At 43.4% G+C, this 21,357-nt stretch overlaps 1 protein-coding gene and 1 long non-coding RNA gene across 2 annotated transcripts in view; both read left to right on the plus strand.

Moving 5' to 3' along the window:
• The window catches only part of LOC132249960 (uncharacterized), a 38,137-nt gene extending 18,210 nt beyond the window's left edge, over positions 1-19,927 (plus strand). Inside the window, exon 2 of the long non-coding RNA XR_009461508.1 lies at positions 11,708-19,927. This is a non-coding gene — a long non-coding RNA (uncharacterized LOC132249960). The remainder of the gene's footprint in view (positions 1-11,707) is intronic.
• Positions 1-21,357, plus strand: part of MAGI2 (membrane associated guanylate kinase, WW and PDZ domain containing 2) — a 1,249,850-nt gene that overhangs the window by 135,197 nt on the left and 1,093,296 nt on the right. The gene's annotated exons all lie outside the window — the stretch shown is intronic.

Below are 21,357 nucleotides of genomic sequence, written 5' to 3' on the forward strand. Positions count from 1 at the left end.
GCAATGATGTTCCATGGAGTCAATTGGTGGTTCGTTTTAATGACCTTTTCCATAGAGTGAATTATAGACACTGGCATCCTGAACTGCTTAGGAGAATCATCAGTTCAAATACTTCACGTTGTATGGACAGAGTATTAGAAGTACCCTTGTGATATGGCAACGGCGTTATGTTAAAATCAATTAACCCTAATCCAAAAGGAGCTGCAGCCACTGTTCATCCCAGCATCTGATGCTTTAACTATGGGCTGTACCCATGCTGGCCCCAATTCCTGACTACTCTACAAGGTGTTCTGTCTAGTTGGAGGCCCATAGCCATATCTTGTTTTATCTCCTTACATGCTTCATGTCTAGTTACTTTTTCTGCCATTAGTGGCAGTGTTTCTAGTTTGTGTCTCTTTTTACCAAACTAGTTCTCTTCGCGTTATCTGTTGCCTAAGATCAGTCTCTTTAAACATGGTCTTCATTACCTTTCATGCTGGTTTTATCACTCTAAATCATTCACCAGTCTTAGACTATTCTAACCTGTCCCATTAGCTCTACTGTGTCTGGAATAAGCTACCTCCTTCCTTGTACTCTTACCTGCTTCCCGCATTTGTCACCATCTCTCAAATGTTACTAGGTACAATAAAATGGGGATTGATGTCTTTGGATATTGTAATTCCTCTGTTGGTTACAGAATCTAATAATATGATGTGCAGCGTTACCAATACTGTTTGACTTCTTTTTTTTTTTTTTTGTCATCGGTCTCATGATGTTTGATTTCTCGTCTTAATTTAAATACTAAGTTTCTAGCTGAAAGAGGAGAGGAGGAGAGCTGGAAAATGTAATGCATGTACCCTAAGGGCTCAAATGTAGAAGATAAAAAAACAAAACAAAACAAAATGCTATTTAAAATCCTGAGGACTATGTCAGTCTTATAACTTTAGAGGCTGACTCTTGAGCAGAGATTTTTTTTTCTTGAGAAAAAAATTGCAAATTACCCCCCAGATATGTGATCAAAATGCAAGGCCACTAATTTTAAAGCAATTTGGAAGTTTACTATTGCCTCAATCACTATAATAAAAAATTCTAAATACCGATAAATTTTGGCTTTGGATTTGTGTTTTTAATCATAGAAAATTGAGGTTGGAAGGGTCCTTGGGAGGTCATCTCATCCAACCCCCTGCTCAAAGCAGGACCATCCCCAACTAGATCATCCCAGCCAAAGCTTTGTCTAGCCAGGCTTTGAAAACCTCCAAGAATGGAAATTCTACCACCTCTCTGGGTAACCTGTTCTAGTGTTTAATTACCCTCCTAGTCTTATAAAATTCTTCCTAATATCTAACCTTAACTTTCCTTGCTACAATTTGAGACTGTTGCTCCTTGTTCTGTCATATGCCACCACTGAGGCCAATCTAGTTCAATTTTTCTTTGCACCCTGCCCCCCCATAGGGGGGTTGGTAAGGCTGGTATTAAATCCCCTCTCAGTCTTCTCTTCTTTAGACTAAATAAGCCCAGTTCCCTCAGCATCTACTCAGAAGTCATGTCCCCTAGTCCCTCCACCATTTTTGTTGTCCTCTGCTGGACTCTTCAATTTGTCTACATCCTTTCTGTAGTGAGGGGCCCAAAACTGAACACACTACTCCAGATGTGGCTTCACTAGTGCTGAAGAGAGGGAAATAATAACTTCCCTTGACCTACTGGCAACACACCTACCAATGCAACCCAGTATGCTTTTAGCCTTCTTGGCAACAAGGGCACACTGCTGGCTCATATTCAGCTGGCTCATATTCAGCTTTTTGTCCACTGTCACCCCCAAGTCCTTTTCGGAGGAGCTGTTGCCCAGCCAGTCAGCCCCCAGCCTGTACTGGTGCGTGGGATTGTTCCATCCTAAGTGCAGAACTTTGCACTTGTCCTTGTTGAACCTCATGAAATTTCTTTTGGACCAATCCTCCAATTTGTCTAGGTCACTTTGAATCCTAGCCTTACCCTCCAGAGTATCTACTGTTCCAGCAGCTTGGTGTCATCTGCAAACTTGCTGAGGGTGCAGTCCTTCTTCCAGGTCGTTGATGAACACATTGAACAAAACCAGCCCCAGGACTGACCCCTGGGGCACTCCACTTGATACCGGCTGCCAACTAGACATCGAGCCATTGATTACTACTCTAAGCCCAGTGCTCCAGCCAGCTTTCTGTTCCCCTTACAGTCCAGTCATCCAGCCCATACTTCCTTAGCTTGCCTACAAGAATGTTGTGGAAGACCGTATCAAAAGCCTTGCTAAAGTCAAAGTACACCATCAGTTTATGGCCGTTGTTCCTAGTAACCCCAAGGGGCTCCTTGTTCTCCTCCAAGTTCTTCAAGATGGATTCCCTGAGGATCCGCCCATGATTTTTTCCAGTGACTGAGGTGAGGCTGACTGGGCTGTAGTTCTCTGGATCCTCCTTTTTCTCTTTCTTAAATATTGGCACTGTTTGCCCTTTTCCAATCATCTGGGACCTCTCCTGATTGCCATGAGTTTTTTCACTCATGGAAAATCCAGAGCTCCCCCCTTAGCTCACAGAATGCAGGTCTGTGCCCCTTTGCCCCCTCCCCCCCAGCTCTGCCAAAGGCGCCACCCCCAGCTGCCAGGGCTTTGGGGCCAGGGACCCAGGTCTGAAACTCTCCACCCCCTGCAGCAGCGCCCAAGTCCTGGCTGTCCCCTTCCTCCTCAGGAGTGTGCACAGCTGTGGGGAGCTGGCCCCACCTGCAGCCCTCTCCCTCTCCCCACCTGAGGCTGTGCCCCAGCCCTTCCCAACTCCCTCCTTATGGGGACCTCAACTTCCCCCCACCCCCTGACTTAGTTGTGGGAGCTGTCCTCCAGGCTGCCTGGTGGCCATGTGTATATACCGCCCTCCTCCCACTCCCCCGGCCCCTTGTAGGCTGGAACTTTGCCAGCCTGCAGAGAGCTCTTTGCAAAATTGAAAAATCCATGTGGCTCTCCATTTTCACATGAAAAATCTGAGTTTTCCTTGGGCCAGGGGGGAAATCTACATTTTTCTCCTTTTTTTTTTTTTTTTTTTCCTGTGGGAAATGGAAAACCCAAATCCCTGCTCATGACTGACTTTAAAGTATTTTTGGGAGGTGGCATTACTGAATCTTTTCTGGCCTTTTCATTTACAATTTTGGGACAGGTGTCATCTTGCTCTTTTATAACCGATTGCAAAGCCTGTTATGATACCTCGAATGAAAGACACAGAGTGATAGAAAACAAACTAATCATTGTTGTATGTTAATGGCATCATTACCTTGGAAGCCTTCCAGGGTGAGCACCAGACTCCTCCAGTTTTTCACAGTATTGTACAGTAATCAGCAGAATTACTTCTGACTGGAAGAGTGTTATGCTGTTTTTAGGGAAAATATTTTCAATCAATGGAGAAACAGCATTTGCCAAGTATACTAATATGATTCAGGAGCTGAATAAAAATGCTGGTCAACTTAAATGCAGTATCCAAAATGAAGTGCTTAATCAAGGATAAACAACGTAAACTTTCAAATTAACATTTTCATAGTATGAAGTGCTATAATTATATGAGGTCATACAAAAATTTAAGTCATAATCAGAATCTGTTCTGTCACACTGCTATGAATGCAGACTGTCTCACTTCTGCATAAAACTGTTTCCATGGTTGGTGTTTGATTTGGGTTTTTTATTGACTCGTTGTTTTAAAATTCCTGCTGAGGGGAGGGGAAAAAAAAAACAAACGTTTTTTTTTTTCCTTAAGTTAAACCATTCCCTGCATTATCTGCATTTTTATGAGATTTGACTAATAAGTCATTTAAGATTCCAGATGGAAGGGTACTGTACGAGTACCTGGTATGGTAGTGACAATGGTAAGAGGTCCATTTTTTAATTTGGGAGAGGGAAGAATATTTTGAAATCTCAAGGACCCAAATCTGCAAGTCTTAAGTGAATGCTTAACTTTGAAGTTGTATCTATTTCCCCCTGCCCGCCATGAGCTGAAGGTTGCAGATTTTAGTCTGATATTCCCACCTCTGAACAGTCCTTGACTAGAGACAAACAGCTGTGAAATCCACTGAAAGTGTTGCATCAGCCTCTCCTTATGGTCCATACAGGGAAGGATGTAAACTAATAACAGAAGTAGGTTACTCCATTTGCTCAAATGGCAGAAGCCTTTTTTTAATAGTTTGGCAGCTTTTAAACCTGCCAATGACTCACGGGGCAGTTAATGAAAGGGGCAGTTCCTTCACACTTCCTTCTTTCCTTCTCCCAACCTTTGTGTTCTTTAAAAAGCCTATGTAATCGCACACCTGTGCTCATAGCCTAAAAAGTCAAAGGGGAAAAGTTAGGCGATGCCAGAATTTAATACAGTCATAATTCAGTTCGGTTCATTTTGCATATCTATTGCACTTGCTTTTAATAGTATAATTTTCTGTTGTTCCTACCCCACTTCCCCCCTCTTCTCCCCCCCAAACCCCCCCCCCCCCCAAAAAAAAATCTGCTGCCTGGGCCTCGCTTCCTAAACATTGAGTGTGTGACCTTAATATTATTTTTAATGTAAATGAATCGCCTATTAAATAGCTATACAGCATCCAAAACATGGGCATTGCTAGTTACGGTGATGATTGTGTCATGGCACTTGAAGAATCCAGCTTAATTTTAGGTGTGATTAAGAATAAGCAGATGAAGAACAAGGGTGAGATTGGACTGTTTTGGGTTCTCTGCATACATTTCAGAAAATTTTCCTTTTTGTGTTGGGTTGGGTTTTTTTGTTTTGTTTTTTCGTTTTTATCATCCCTCCCACTTTTTGCCAACTACATGCACCATAGGAGTGCGTACACAGACCTATTGACTCTCAGCAGTGTGTTCGCATGCAAGATTAGAACTTCTCAAAGCATTAAAATGTTGTGGACTACATATCAATGCCAAATTGGGCTGAGGTAGCTTTTCTCCCATCCATTACTGTGTAAACCAACTTCCTTTTCATTGGCTACTACATAATGTCTTTGGACACTTACACAAGTTACTTTTTTTTGTGCACTCGGGCCCCTGTAAGTGCTCTACAGCTGTGCTGTGATACATGTGTGTGGCTGTAGAGTGCTTTTAAAATAGCCAAGTGCTCACAAAAAAAAAAACAAAAAAACCCCTCCTCAAATGAGGTATTGGACAAAAGCATTCTGTTTAAGAGTCTTGGGCAATTTGTTCCCTAGGGTTAACTTTTCACATATTGCAGGCTGGGCTGGGCTGGGCTTTGGAGCCCAGCTCTGGCCTGGGGCTGTCGGTGGGGAGGAAGGGGGCAGCACTGAGCTGCAGGTTTGGGTTTTCTACTTGGCTGGAGCTGTGAAGGGGGATGGAATGGACCCCCTTCCCTCACAGACCACCCCCCCCCCCCGCCCCCTGGTGTCCTGGCTGGTGTATTTGGTGGGGGAGATGAGCTGGGGCCATGAGGTAAGGGGGCTCTGCCCTTCCCCCCTCCCAGTTCAAGCTAAGCAAAGCAGAGGTGGGGAAAGGAGCAACAGGAGCTGCTGGCTTGCCTGGCCTGAGCTGGAGGGGTAAATTGCAGCCATCTCGACCAGGCTCAGCCCAGGTACCTCCAGTAGCATAGCTTGTGGGGGGGAGGTTGTTGGGGGGGACTCGGTTCCATCCCCTACCTCCAGTTCCAGCCAGGCAGGAAACCTGAGCTGGCAGCTCTAGTGGGGGATGGGGGAACGAGCAGGATTGGGGCGAGGGTTGGTTTAGCAGCCTCTTTGGGTAAGGTTTACACATTTTTGGAGTTTTTTATTATATTTCTTTTGGATTTTTTTTCCAAGAAAAAATATCACACTGGAAGGGGAGATGGAGATCTGGGAAGAAAGTATTTGGCAGTCAGAAATACTGAGGTTTCCTGTTGATTTTAGCAGGGGACATGGGGAGTTGTACTCGCAACTTCCCTCTAACCCTGTAAGCTCTCTCCAGCCCTGTGAATGCACATGTGCATACAGATATGCATGCAAACATATATACACACTTTTCAACTCCCATTCAAACTGTGTGTTAGAGGTGGGGTAGGTAGCAATATCCAGGGATAAGGCTGTCCAATACTTGAAGACTGCTTTTGGTTGCTAATATCTGTCCCAGACTTGACTGTAGAAAATATGGTACATGATCATGTAATTTAAATACTGTAGCCTGATATGCACGTGCAAGTCAGCAAACTTAGTTTACACAGGAACTTGAATTCTGGCATTTCCTAAACTGGGAGTGCCTTGCAATGTAATGCTTTTTTTTAAGGTCATTTAGTATATTATGAAATGCACATAAACTTGGTCACATGATACCCAAAACAAGAGCGTACTTCAACAATCCTGTGACCATCTGCATAGCAATAGGGAGATAGTTTATATTAGCAGCTCTTATTAGTTCTGAGTTTCATTTTCTTTAACTATTTGACTTGATTTAATTTTATATTGTTAAGAATTATTATTAAATGTCTTAACGTTTCATCTTCAAATCACTTCTGCAAGTAATGGAGGAAGAGAAAATAACCCTGCTGGTAGAATTACAATTTGCCTATAATGTTCTCCATCTGTTCTGGACCACTTGCATAAAGGAAGAAAATGGTGTGCTGATATTCCAAGGGGGGCAAGTAAAGTGAAAAAGACTTAAAATCTAACCCAGGCTTATTTTAAGATGCTTGCAAGCTGTTACAAACTGAAACAATAATTATATTGTTTAACCATAAGTCACTTAAATAGTGCATTTAAAATCTCCATCCATAAAGCAGTTGTGCTTGTGAAGCGAGCATTTTTTTTTTTTTTTTTTTTCTGGAAATTGAACAGTGTATGTTCTGATCTGGAGCCGGGTGGGAAGGGGGAAGAGTTGGACCAAATTCATTACTGATGCAGTCAATGACACTGATGAAGTTATACCCTATTTTGTCACTTGAAGAATGTGGGTCATTGGGTTTAGAATGCATGCTAAAGTGTGACATAACCGTATTGGAGAATAGTTAAGTAACAAAATAAGAACAAAGTATTGTCATAAAGTGCAGCTAAATCAAAAGAAGTTTTAACTTAACAACTACATGTAAGAAAGTTAAAAAAGGCTAAATTGTTTTTCATGTTTTGAAGAAAAGTAGTCCAATATAAACATTAGTTTTACCTTCTGCAAATGTGGGATTAGCAAAATGTATGTTTTAACATTTTAAAAGTACAGAAGACTGTTGTGACTTATGTTTTGTTTTTAATCAGTCCGGTATCAAGAGGAGGAGAAAGTGGGGGAGCTAAAGAAATTAAATTTATGTTTACATGATCTGTTTAAAAAAAAAAAAAAAAAAATTGGACTACCTCAGAATCAACACCCTGTGGTTCTTTCAGTCCCCAGTGTGCAAAAGAATGACCTTAGTGTTTATAATCAACTGGCTTATGATTTGAGGGAAAAATGTTTGGTCATAAACTAAATCCATGTTGCTATGGCCCACAAGTTGGCTAAAGTAGTGGTATATGTTGGGTACTTAAACCATACACTTGGGTACAAATATAGGAGACCCTTGTCATTCGCGGGGGATCCATTCTGGAGATCCCTGCGAATGGCAAAATTCGCGAATACTGATGGGGCTCCTCATCAGATCCCACAACTGCCCCTGCTTCCCCCCCTCCCCCCACCCCCGTGAGAAGCTGGAAGCGCGGGGCTCCCCTGCAGTGCCTGGGGACCAACAACAGCTGCCTCCTAGGGAGAAGATGCCGCCACCACCTCCCTCCCCCACCCCGCACAGGGCTCCATGCCTGGCTTACACAGAAGCAAGGGCTTGGTGCAGCGCCAGAGGGAGCTGCGGCAGCACTTGCCCTGATCCACCCTGTTGGTGTGGTGCACTGCAAATATTCGAATCTGCAAATAGCAAGGGTTTCCTGTATGTGGAACTCCCTAGTGCCTGACTGTAGACTGCGTTGGGCTTCCATAAACACTCACAAATCTCCAAGCTAACAAAGACTCTTTTTACCCACTGACTCCAGTAAAGATGCAGCTAACACTAGGCAGACTGGGGGAAAATCCTGAGATTTCAAAAGATAACTCTGAGTTAAAATCATAGGGCTGGAAGGGACCCCGAAGGATCATCGGGTCCAGCTACCTGCATGAACAGGAAAGACATCTGGGGTCAGACAACTCCAGCCAAGTGACTGTCCTGTCTTCTCCTAAAGACCTCTAGGGTAGATGATTGCACCACTTCTGGGGGGAGCTTGTTCCACATTCTGGACACCCTAGTTTCCAGTAGAATACCCTAGTAGGAGTTTTTCCTAATAGTCAGCCTGAAACTATCTTCCAGGAGTTTGTGGCCATAGTTACTAGTTTCCCCACAGGACACCCTGGTGAACAGCTGTTCACCAAGCCCCTGATGTATACCTCTGATATAGTGGTAAGCTGCAATCAGGTCCCCTCTCAGCTTTCTTTTCTTTAAGCTGAAGAATCTGAGATCCCTCAGCCTCGCCTCATATGGCTTGTCATGCAAGTCCCTGATCATATGGGTGGCCCTTCTCTGGACCCTCTCAAGCTTTAGCACATGCTTGTTCAAGTGCGGTGCCCAGAACTAGATGTTGTACTTCAGCTGTGGCTGCACCAATGTTGAGTAAAGCAGAAGAATCACTTCTTTGCATTTACTGAAGATGCATTGATTGATGCATGCCAGAGTTCTATTGGCTGTAGTGGCTACTGCATCGCATTGCCGGATCATATTCATGTGGGGGTCTATTGTTACCCCCAAATCCCTCTCATTTGTAGTGCTGGTCAGATAGAGAAATGCAAAGTGCTGCATCTAGGAAGGAACCCCCCAGCACATCTATGTTGAACCTCATCTGGCTCTGTTCTGCCCAGCATGCCAGCCTTTCTAGGCTGCAGATACAAGCAGACTTATCTGCGGATGTGTCTGCACAACCCCATATTTTGGTGTAGTCTGTGAACTTGGCCAATGGGGTTTTCACCCCCTCATCCAAGTTGTTGATGAAGATCTTGAATAGCGCTGAGCCAGGTACTGATTCCAGGGGTACACCACTGCCCACATCTCACCAGGACAACACTGATCTACTCATTTGGACTCTGTGTCTTACACCGCAACCAGTTTCGCACCCACTTGATGGTCCTGAAGTTGAGCCCGATATTGTCCAGTTTTCTGATCAGTTCCTCATGGGATACCAGGTCAAAGGCTTTGTGGAAATCGAAGTATATGATGTCAACTGCTTTTCTCTCTTCCAGGTAATGAGTCGCCTGATCATAGAAAGAGATAAGGTTGGTCGGACAAGAGCTTGCCATGATGAAGCCATGCTGGCTGTCAGTATTCAGTATCGTGCCTTCTGCAAGTTTGTCTCACAAATCCTAGAAACATTCAAAGAGGTTTCCATGGAATAGAAGTTAAGCTAGTTGGCCTGTAGTTTCCTGGGTCCTCATGCTTCCCCTTCTTGAAGATGGACACAACATTGGCCCTCTCCCAGTCCTCTTGGATTTCTCCAGATGTCCATAATTTTTTAAAGATCTTTGCCAGGGGCTCTGCAATTACTTTGGCCAATTCTTGGGTGGAGTTCATCTGGTTCTGCTGATTTTATATATGTCTAATTTCTTTAATTGATCATGCACCAGTTCTATGGCAATGGTTGGAATGATGTCAATCTTGCCGTGCTCATTCTGTGCCCTACCTGGCATGTTGTTCCCCTTGGTCTTGTGAAAGACTGAGGCAAAGTAGTCATTTAGGAGTTCCATTTTTTCCTGTGTGGTAGTGACCAGGTATCCTGAGGCATTGAGCAGAGGCCCAACACTCCCATTAGTTTCCTTATGTAGCTAAAGAAGGACTTGTCCTTGATTCTTGTAGCTAGTTTTAGTTTCTTGTAGCTAGTTTTAGTTCCATAGAGGCTGTCTCAAGCTTGCATTGTTTGTATGCTTCTTTCTTTTTTCTGTAGGAGGGCTGCAACTTCTGTGCCTAGTCAAGGGGGGGGGGGGGGCTTGTTGTTTGTTTTTTGTTTTTGACCCTTCTGCTGCTTTTTCTCCATAAGATAATGGGATTTTCTCTGAGCCTTAAGGATTGTGTCCTTAAGGAATGACCATTCTTCTTGTGCTCCCTTTACCTGTGGTCCTTGATCTGCAAGGGAATTCTCTACTAGTGACCTGAGCTTATTAAAATTTTGAGTTTTTTGAAGTCTAAAACTTTGAGCTTGGCATCTGTTTTGTCGGTCTTGCAACAGACCATGAATGTAATGATTTCATGGTCACTATTACCTAGGCTGCCCTCTATCTTTAAGTTGGTCACCAGGTCATCCCCTTTGGCCAGGACCAGGCCAAGACCTGCATTGCCTTTAACTGGCCTGTGCACCTCCTGAGTCCAAAAAAAAATTTACAAAAAAAATCTTCAGTGCTGGGTAGGATCATGATCGATCCAAACTGGCTGAGCAATCCTCCCAGGAGATGTCTGGGTAGTTGAAGTCACCCATGACAACCATATCCCATGAATTTGCAGCCTCAGTTTAGTTCACGGTGAACGCTAGATCAAGTTCTTCCCCTTAGTTAGGTGGCCTGTAGTATACACCTACAGTCAGGTCTCTCTCTCTCACTGCGCCTCCCCCGAAGCTTGACCCAGAGGGTTTCAAGCTGTTCTTCTTTGGGTCCATCATCAGCCTGTACGGAGGTGTACTGCTTCTCACATAGAGGGCAACACCCCCATCTCTTCCCTACCTGATCCCTTCTGTGAAGGACATCGCCCCTTATGGCTATGCTCCAGTTGTGAGAGGAGTCCTACCAGGTCTCTGTGATCCCTACTAAATCGTAGTGCACAGTAGAAAGCACAAGGACTAGTTCCTCCTGCTTGTACACCGATGTCAGAAGCATGGGGAATGGGCACCTAAATCCTTCTACTGAGGTCACTGGCCATCCGTTGCATTGAAGGGGAGCTATTTCCTCAGCTCCCATAAGAGTGGCTTGCTTGGTTTCATTGTCGATAGAGCTTTCCTGCATATTGTCCCCAGGTAGGCTCCAGTTAGTTTTTCGTCACCCTGCTGTGATCTTAGTTTAAAGCCTTATCTAAGAGATTGGACACCCTAACAAGTTACATCATTAAGATCAAACGTTTACAAACCCAGCCCTCTCTAGGGTATAATAAGTAAGTCTTGGAACAGACTTCCTCCCCTGCATTTCCTCCAGCCTCAGGCTGCAGCTGTTTTGTGTGCTACTGCTCTTGGGGTGTCCCTACCACTGCAGGGTAATTGGCCTTTTATCCAACTCAAGCAGTCCAATCTGTGATCCTAGGCTGCTGCCTTCAGTAATTTGCTTGTGTTCTAATAGGATCCACCTTTCTCTGGTACTTGATCGTCTGACCCCTGGATAAACTTTCGTTTCGTTTTTTGAGTTCTGGAGTTCATAGAGTCTTCACTCACTTGACGATGTTGAAATGGTTGCTAATGCTGTGCCAGGTAATGAGCCAAAGAGTTCACTTCAATATGTTGGTAGCTGGAGTATATTTGAGGAAGAGGGCACTTTAAAATCCTAATTTGGCATGTGCAAAGTATCTATCATCAAGTCTTAAGGTTTGGTGAGTAATATCTTAATGTAAAATCTTATCGGGGCTGTATTTGACAGGTTGCTGCATGTGAACAAATACTAAGTTACGTAACTGAATCTTCTTGTAATGACAGATTTAACTAATCTCCAATAAAAACATTTTCAAACAGTAAATGAAAAGGTATTTAAAAATGTCTCTGTATTTTTATTCCTGAGGTACCTTTTTTGTCTGCATCTCTCAGCGTGGACCAATAAATTAATGGATGGTAATGATTGAAGCATTGAAGAAACCAACCATCATCTTGCTTTCTTTGACTGGACATTTAATAGGCCCTGTGCATGCAATACATCAAGGATTATGACATGCTTTATTGCTGACATGTATAGCATTACAATTGTGTATCTTAAAGAACTGGATGCTTACAAGTTGATTTCTGCTCCCCCCCACCCTCCCCCTTCAGATGGATGAGCTGACTTGAACTTTTCTTCCATCCCTCAGAGCAAGCCCAGACCTTTCTAAAACATTGGTAAATGAGGAGATGGATTGAGTGCATCTAGTTTACTAACTTATTTTCTCTTATGATTTTTCTCCAAGCCTTATTAACAACTAACTACCACTTTTCATGCAAACTTAGACTCTGCATCCCAAAACTCTCACTGATGTCTACCCTGTAGAAACTGAGATTGCAAAACCTAATCAAGTTTGTCCATGCCCTGGTTGCTGCTACGTTAGAATCTGGTATGCTGCAACATAAGTAACTCAGTTGGGGGGGGGGGGTACAGCACTGGCTGCACTAAATGCTAATTTACTGAAATCAAACCCAAAATAGGGGGCTGCCAGAGCTGTTGGGCCTGATAGGAGACATCTGCTATACTTTTTTTTTCTGTTTATTATATGTACTGCTGCATACATCAGAGGGACAAGATGGCTGCTTGGCTAACCCACCTAATGTTTTGTTTCCCTGTAAGTATTGGCAGTTGTCATGGCCATCGTTAAAATATTCATTAGCCATGAGTTTTGGGAAGACTCCACATTACTTCAGGGCTAAGTATATTTCTAATTGGTGGGTTACCTACTTTCATGAGCAAAGGAAATCAATGGGGGAAGCTACACGCTCTCCCTGGAGTGGCATTTAGTGTTCCATATGCAAGTTTCTGTACATAGCAGCAGAAATGAACCTATTTACAGTCCAGATTTTTCCAGCTACTTTAGTGTTTTGCTTCTCCTGAACACAGCCCATTGTTGTATGCAAGTTCTTGTCTCACCAGTGGTCCATAAGCACAGAGGTGGTCAGCAGCATTAGGCTGAAATGAAGCAGAACGCAGGCCAGGGTCTCACCTTAGAGACAAACTGGTTTGGATGGGCATGAGCTTTTATAAGTAATATCTTCCTTCATCAGGTGTTTTGCTTGCCTCCTGTGAACCGGTTCATTTCTAAGGTGTTAACCTGCCCCATCTTTATAGAGTTTCATGTAATCGGGCACTGGGAACTAGACTGAACATGTATATATTTCTCAGAGTGATTTTTGGTGTTTTTTCAGATTATTTTTCAGAGGAGTGAGCTAATGTTGGAGTTTAGTGAGTCACCTTCCCTCTTGTTATGAAAAAAGCTGAAATGGTTAAGAGAAACTTCAGGTTACAGGAATATGAGAACTGTCTATAGGAGATGCAGCATTTAATTAGTACAGTGATGGATCACCTCACTAGCAACAAACTATTGACTGCTGTGGGCACTAAGGCTGTAAATTTGGGGAAGGGGGAAGCATAGCAAAAGTCTGTTCTCTAATATGAGACTGATTGGAATGTCAGGAAGAGCTGAAGGCTTCTAGAACAGACACTTTTCTCAGGAGCTTGTTCCTGTATTGTCAGCCTATTGTTTTTTTTGTGCCCTTAGTGAGGGTAGAATGACATTTGTGCAGTTTTTTTTATGGCAATTGGACCAAACTACCACTATAATACTCCTGCTATTTGTGAGACAAACTCAGGCACATAAGAGACTGAGAAATTATAATCAATCTTTTATAGTTATATTATTAGCTTTATCTGTCAAAGTTGGCAATCCTTTACACTAAAGTGTGCCAGATACCCAGGATTAATTCTTTGTTCCAACAGCATTACTGTAGACCAATAACTCTTTCTCTGGTCAGTCACCTTTCTGGCTAGGGACAGACATTCAAAAAGCCTGAGCCTGAATTGATTCAATCTTTGCAGGTTAGTCTAAGCTGCACAGATTGAACTGATTAACAAATGGAGAGAGATTCACTTTTGAATCAGGAAATGCAGCCACCTGCTTGCAGTACCTCAAGCCAGAAATCAGGGGGTGCTAGAGCGCACCTGCTAGCCACTGCCAAAGGGGAGGGGAGGCAAGCCCTCTAAAAGGTTTTCACCCCTCCCTGCTGGAGCAGAGGGGGTATGGCCAGGCACCAGCCCAGGGCTAGCCTGCTGGAGGATGGGGGGGCTTAAATCCACAGGGGTGACAGCCAGGCTAGGTACACTCAGTCAAAAAGTCTGCAGCTGAATCGATTCGGTCTTTTCAAGTTAATCTAAGATGCACACATTAAATTGAAATGGAATTGAACAGACGTTTATCTTTGAGTCAGGAAATGCTGCCACATGCTTGCAGTGACACAGGCCAGAAGCCAAGGGGCACTAGAGCACTGCTCTCTGGCTGTGTGTTCACTACTTCTTTATGCTGCCCTCGAGGTCTCTGGGCTTTGTAGTCTACAATTGCTGCCAGTAGTAAGTTTGAGTGGGGGAATGGGTGTTTAACCCTCCTCCCTAGCCACAGACCTCAGCTGGGGTTTGCATGAGGGGGGGCAGTCCCCCTCCACCTCCAGAGACTGGGTCTGCATCCCCAGCTAGGTTCCCCCCTGCCGCAGCCAGCCTTCCCTGCTCCGGCTAGGGAGCAGAGGGGTGTGGCCAGCCCTGCTCTCTGGACAGCCCAGCCTAGGGCTGCAAAACATGCTGGGATGCTGGGGGACTCTGATTTTTTCCTGAACCAGGAAGGGGTCTGGGACAGAAGTCTTATAAACCAGTTTGACCCAAATCAGTTAGTTCTGATACTACGTCCAACCAGGTTCATCTTAAACCAGTTTCAGCCATTTTGAAACCAGTTTATGTGCATTGAACATCTATTCTGTTACAGTTTTTTAAATCGGTTTCTGATCACTTAGACTGGCTTATGTGTCATTTCTGTCTCTAGCCAAGCATATTTCTTCTCCTCGGTGTCTTCCTGACACCCCATTTTGCATCTTGCCTGTGATTCAATTTTATACTGTCTGCAGCCAAAATTATTCTTATTCCAAGCTGTTGGTTTGGTTCCCCCCCCCCTCCCCCCCCCCCAGTTAAAAACCATCCCTCTGTCATTCACTGGCATGCCTTTTCCCAAATAGCTCTAAAACATTTTTAATACCTTAGTTTTAATCCTACATATTTCCTTTTTGAGGATCAGCTTTTTCACCATTTTTCTTTCCTTCTGGCCAGATTATTTCACTTACAACTGTGAGCTCAGTAAAGATTTAAACTATTTGAGACTTGGATCTAAACTTGGCTATTGGATTGTTTGCTTGGAAGGCAATTTCTGTAAGCTCTGAGACGGAGCTAAGGGAACATTTGGGTGTGGGGTGGGAGAAAGTGCCATTTAAAATTGCTTTATGCTCTCCCAGTTTTTCAAACACTTGCTTCCTTTTGGCTGAAAATAGGCATTTATTCTTTAATTTTGAATTGGGGGGTGGGGAGTAAATAATCCATTTCATTTATACAAGTAGGGAATTGGTTTAAGTGTAGAAGAGATGATTTAAGGAAAGAGAACTTTCTAGTACTAATTACTAATTGCTATCTGTCTTATGATCAGGTAATTCTTCTGGCCTTAAGGAAACCTCTGCTTAAATTTATAGAAGCTTCCATAAGCTCTCTTCTTCATTCCAGTAACTTATTAGGAAATATTTTAATGCCTTGTTCTGTCTTTTAGGCCCCATGCAGAAAAGTAATCAATATTGTATACTGCAAGTCCCATTGAATTCAATAGGGTCAAGCACATGCTTCAGTATTTCCCTGAATTAGTGCTTTGCATGTGAACTACTATTAACTATGTATGTATGTGTGTGTGTATTTGTATAAGTATGTATAAAACAATAACAGCAGCATATTCATATTGCCTAGAGACCCTAGCTAAATCCTGGGGTCCTGACTCTGGTGTTTTCAGGAAATGCTACTTGATAAGCAGAAATGCATATTTACTAGGCCAGTGTGGGGAAAAATAGAAAATTTACTTTTGTGGCTGCATACACATTCTGTATTTCTGCTTCCTTTTAACATACGATACTCATATTTAAAGTTCTGATTTTGCAAGGTACCTAATTTAAACAACTATCTAACTGATATCAATGGTGTAACTTAAATGCATTTTAACATTTGGTCTGTCTGTTTGGCTGTCAAAATGAAAGGAGTAGAATATGAAAATGTAAGCTGTATTTCTAGAATGTCCACCATAGATCACTTGGTCTGTTTTCAGATCCTTGGCCAACAATTTCTGTGGTTTTAAAATATTACTTTAATATCTCTCTTACTAAACCAATTAGGGTAGATTGGAGACTATAATCTGTGACTGGACTGTCTCCACAGACTTAACTTATAAATAGTGCCTTTGTCTTGATTAAATAACTATGTAAAATATTATATTCCTAATTCATTACCCAATTCAAAATAATCAGATGGGAAGCATCTTTAAATACATAGAAACCATTCTATCATCTGTCCAGATGGGATTAACTTTGTTTCCTATTTAAGAAAATACAAATTCAGATTAAGTATGTTACTTCTTCTTTCTTATTTCTTTTAACATGTTTTATTTAATGTCTTCAAATGTTTTAGTTTTTACCCAGTTTCATGGGTCATGTCCAAAAATCATCTGGCATAAGATGATCCTCGGAATAAGTAGTCATACTCTAATTCATATATGCTCCCAGGGGGAACTACTTCTGGCAGACTTGTGTTTTGTTATTGTTGGTTTGTCAGACTACAGCAAATGTGTTTTTAGGGCTAATAGACCAATCTCTGCATAAATTCATAGTTCCCCAGTTTTTAAATACTTTTATTTCTGTAAAACTTGCCATTTAGTAAGCGGGGGGGGGGGGGGCAGTCATCTTTTGTAAAGTATAGCCAGGGATGGCTCGATCCTACAAGGGGCGAAGTTGTATGCCATTCTTGCACCATCTTTAACTTCTTGTAATTCACCTCAAAGAAAGTAAATGGAGTCTTCAGAACAGTATCATTGAATCCTTTTGCTCATTTATAAAAACAAGTATCAGCTGTTCAGAAATTCATTGTTTAGATGTGGAATTTGCAGCTAATAGATATGAACAGCTTTGTGATTCATTAGCATGGGGAAGATTTGTACTCACTCAGAAGCATTTATAAGGAGGGTTGTCTTGGAACCTTTTGTATGACTCTTCATCTTCAGTTCAGTTACGCTGTTAGATCAATGTTAACACTTTTGAGACTCCTCTGGGATAATATGAGTTGTCCCACGGTAGATAATGCTTATGCATTCTTGTTCTGGGAAAGTAAGTCATTTTCAGCCTTGTGGGTAATTTGGTTTTTCCCTCCCCTTCCCTCTCTTTGAACTCTTAACTTTTTGTGGAATGCAGCAGAATTAATGTGTGGCCAGTCTTTCACTGAAATGATATCGCTGTTATGTATATAGTATTTGATATCTTAGCGGTAACCTCAGCCAAAATAACTAGCTAGAATAATGAAACTTTTTAAATTTTAAAACTTTTTTTTTTCCTAATGAGATAAAAGGTCTTATGCTTCAGGGATTTAACATCCTTATTTAAATGATGAAAAGGTTAGCTCATAGCTGTTTGTTTTAGGAATTTTTGCACTTTCTTTTGAAGAATCTGGTGCTGGTGTTTATCAGACAAGATAATGCACTGCACCACACCATACCTCTGTTGTGGGACAACAATTTCTCTGTACTTCTAACAGGCTTTTTGACGGTTCCAAATCCCTTCCTGGTTCAAGTTTAAATCACAGACCTCCAGCATCCCAGCATGTTTTGCAGCCCTGAACTGGGCTGTGCTGTCTGCTCCAGAGAGCAGGGCTGGCCTTGCCCCTCTGTTCCCTAGCTGGAGCAGTGAGACCTGACTGAGGAGGAGGGGAAGGCAAGCCCAGCTGGGGATGCAGGACCAGAGAGGGGATTAAACACTCCTTCCCTGCTCAGACTTATTGCTGACTGCAACCATGGGCTACAAATCCCAGAGGCGCCTGGAAGCAGGAAGTGGCAGTGATAAGCAATCCTGCAGAGTCCTGCTACTGTGATTTTTTTTTTAGACTGAAAATCTCGGATCTTGCGGGGGGGGGGGGGGCAGCAGGAAGATGAAGCAAGCACACAGCCCATGCTGCTTGCGTGTCAGAGAGCTGTGCTCTAGCATGCCCTGCCTGCAGTGGCTCAGGCCAGAAGCCATGTGGCTGCATTTCCTAAATCAAATCTAACTGTTTGTTCACTTCTGTTTCAATTTAATCTCTGCAGCTGAGACTAACCTGCAAAGACTGAATCAATTCAGCCTCAGGGTTTTGACTGTCTATACTTAGCACTTTTTCTGTAAAACAGGATACTCATGTTTTCATATCAGCTATTGAGGAGGGCTACGCAAGACCTACATATTAGTGCTTAGGAAGAGAGATCATAAAATATGTCTTGGCTGCCTTTAGACAGGGCACATGTGGAAGTGAGACTAGGAGGAAAAGTGGGGGTTGCAACAAGATGGTTGTATGGCCACTCAGATTCATTGCAGGTAGATCACAACGGTTCCATTTGTAAGCTGTGGGGGGAGAAAATAAAGGAGAGGCTTTTTGGGCACTTGAAAAACTTTAAGAAAACTAGTTTGAGAGAGACATCTGATATGGCAGGGAGATGAAGTACTGAGGCAGCATCCTACATAAAAGCCTGCAAAAAGTGTGGCAGACTTACCAATACAGTCTGGCAGGCCTGGGCTTGGAAAATCTTCGTTGTGATTGGTGGAGCATGTCCAACAACCGGCTAAAGCTGGGAAGGGACTTGCTCTGCCTTTGCTAGGGATGGAGAGCAGAGAGGAGAACCACAGACCTGGTTGTAGCCTGCTTTTTGCAGGTCCAACAACACTCCAGCGTGGAGTCTCTGGAGTGAACAAAAGGAGCTGCGTGCTCAGTACATGGCAGACGCGTCACACGATGGAGAGAAGGATGGGCAAAGAAGAGCTGGTGTGAGCTGGCCAGCGGGCGGAAGAGCCCGAAGATGCCTTTTTGCAAGCGGGAGCAGTGAGCGGCTACATCCCTGTCTCCACCACAGGGAATGCGGTGTCGGTGCACAGAGCAGAGACCCTGGGAGCCAGTCAAGGCAGTTCACATGTGCAGGCCCTGGTGTGAGGCCAGGGACCCAGTGCATGGGTTGGTGCACAGAGCCTAGTCCCTGGGAGCTGCACAAGGCATCTTGGGTCTGCAACCCCTGGCAGGAAGCTGGGAACCCAGAGCTGGCAGTGTGGCATGGTCCGGTGGGAGCTGCTCAATGTGGCTCAGGTCCACCCTTTCCTGGCATATGGCCAGGACTCCCATGCATAACTGGTCCCAGGCGGGGACCCAGGCCTTGGAGCTGCAGAAGGTGGCCTGAGCCTTCAACCGTGAGCGGAAGGCAGGCCCCTCGGTGCATGGGGCCACCTATGGGCATTGGCCCAAGGAGAGCCAATGGCTTGGGAGGCCCCACATGTGAGGAGCACCTCCAGTCAAGGGGACGAGGACCATGCATTCATGCCCATGGAGTTGTGAGTTGTTGGAGAAGGGATTCCCAGAGGGGAGGGGAGCTACCCCAGCAGTGAAGTAGTTGGTCCTCAGGGAAGCCTGAGCTGAAAGGAGCTCCCAGGATCTGGAATTGCCTTTTAGGAAGGCATCCCTGGGGTTTGCCACAGGCCTGGGGAGCACAAAGGGTTTCTCCTCCCCCATGGTCAGTCTGGGCTGTGGGTTAATTATAGAATTGAGGTTGACCTGTTGTTATTGAAGTGCCTTATATTTTGTGAGAGATTGCCTTACATGCTGTGAACATCTTATCTATGTATATCGATAGTTCAGTAGTGTTAAGAATACACTTGCAAAAGGACTCTACTGGGACCCATTCCCTGATGGTTATATATACTTACTTATGTATATTTGTGTTTTATCTGTTGTTTAATTGTATTTATAAGTGCTCACCTGTACTTACCTGTTGTTTTGTCTATTCTAAAATCAACCGATTATCCACACATTGCTTGGGGCTACCTGAAGGGGTGTAATCTTTCAGCCGTTATCTGTAGGACCATAGTATTATATGATGATTGTATATTTGTGTGTGTATGGATATATATGTTTATCAATATCAATTCCCTTTAACTTTTTGTATATATGAATAAATCTGTATATAGTTAAGTACCTCTTGTCCTGGCCTGACTCTATGGGGAGTAGAGGGATCCAGCCTGCATATTGCAGACCCCTCTCGCAGCATTCCTGCCTGCCACCAAATCCCTTTTATCTGGAAAGAGGAGCACTTGGCTGCACCCAGGTTACAAAAGAGGGGGATGACCTAGAGAAAATGGAGGAGGAAAGGAAAATCATGTACCGAGATTCTTCATGGCTGTTCTGTGGCACAAGTGGCAGATGCAGAGGAGAGAGGGTTTTGGAAGTGAATTTGCTTCCAGTAATCATTCAAAGCAAAGGACTCACAGACTGGGGAGGGTGGAGGGACTTGCTAACAACAGTGAGAAACTACCACAACAGGAGCAACAAAGATTATTTTTCAAGACTCTTCTGCATTGCTGTTGCTGTTCCAAGTGGTGAGCTTTCTCTCCTTATGCCTGCTGCCCTTTTAATAGTAAGTTCAAGTACTAATTTGTGCTATTAACCTGAGGCAGCAGATAAACACAAGCAAGTGAGGGGAAAAGTCTCCTCTGATGCTTTCCTATTCCTGTTCTATAACGTCTTCATTTAGAGTCAGTTTAGCTTTTGAAAATTGAAAAGAGGAGGGTAAAAAAAATGCTAACTTACATTAAAAGGTTTCATTATTATCCAGTCTTTCACTTCACAACTGTGAGGCTGTAAAAGGTCTGGCATTCCTGAAAGCTCAGATTTTTGTGAGGGAGTTTTTGCAAAAGAATGTGCTCCCATTTCAAAAAAATCAGCCAACAGAGTTTTGTAGTGACGTATGTGACCTACAGCAGCTGTACTCATGTGACTCTTTTGAACCTAACCAAGAGCAGTAGGCTGGAGTCTTTGTTGCCTTGTACTTTTTGTCCCCACTTGCATCTGTGCAAAATGGGTGTGGGAGATGAAGCAGCAGAGACTCCCTATGCCTGAAGAAGGGTGACTATGCCCAAAAGTTTGCTAAGAACTTTTTTCCAACTACTCAGTTGGTCTAATAAAAGATATCATATCTATTCAAAAAACCTTGCCTGTGGAAGATGAAGGCATTTTAAACTCAGTTTGCAAAAGTTTGACTGACTCCACATTATAAGGTGGCCCAATTTCTGTCTTTTCCAGACTGTAGGGATAATCTGTTCCTTGATCCTGGTATTAATTTTGGATAAATAGTTAAATATACAACAAGTAGTTTAAAGGTTTTCATGTGCACTTCAGAGAGAAGTTTGGAAAGTAGCAGACTTTTGAGGAAGAAGAATGCAATATGAATATGTAAGGACAATAGAAGAGGACCAAACAGACTTTACTCTTGCCTCCTTGCATATACTGTATCTCTTGATTTCTTTTCAATAAAAATATTAGGTAAAATCTCTCGAGTATGTGCAAACATTGCATTTGGACAAGCCTGACTAGGGTTTGGTTGATCTAAATGTCTGTGTGTGTGG

Source organism: Alligator mississippiensis, chromosome 4 (genome assembly GCF_030867095.1).
Source record: "Alligator mississippiensis isolate rAllMis1 chromosome 4, rAllMis1, whole genome shotgun sequence".
Classification (NCBI taxonomy): Eukaryota; Metazoa; Chordata; order Crocodylia; family Alligatoridae; genus Alligator; species Alligator mississippiensis.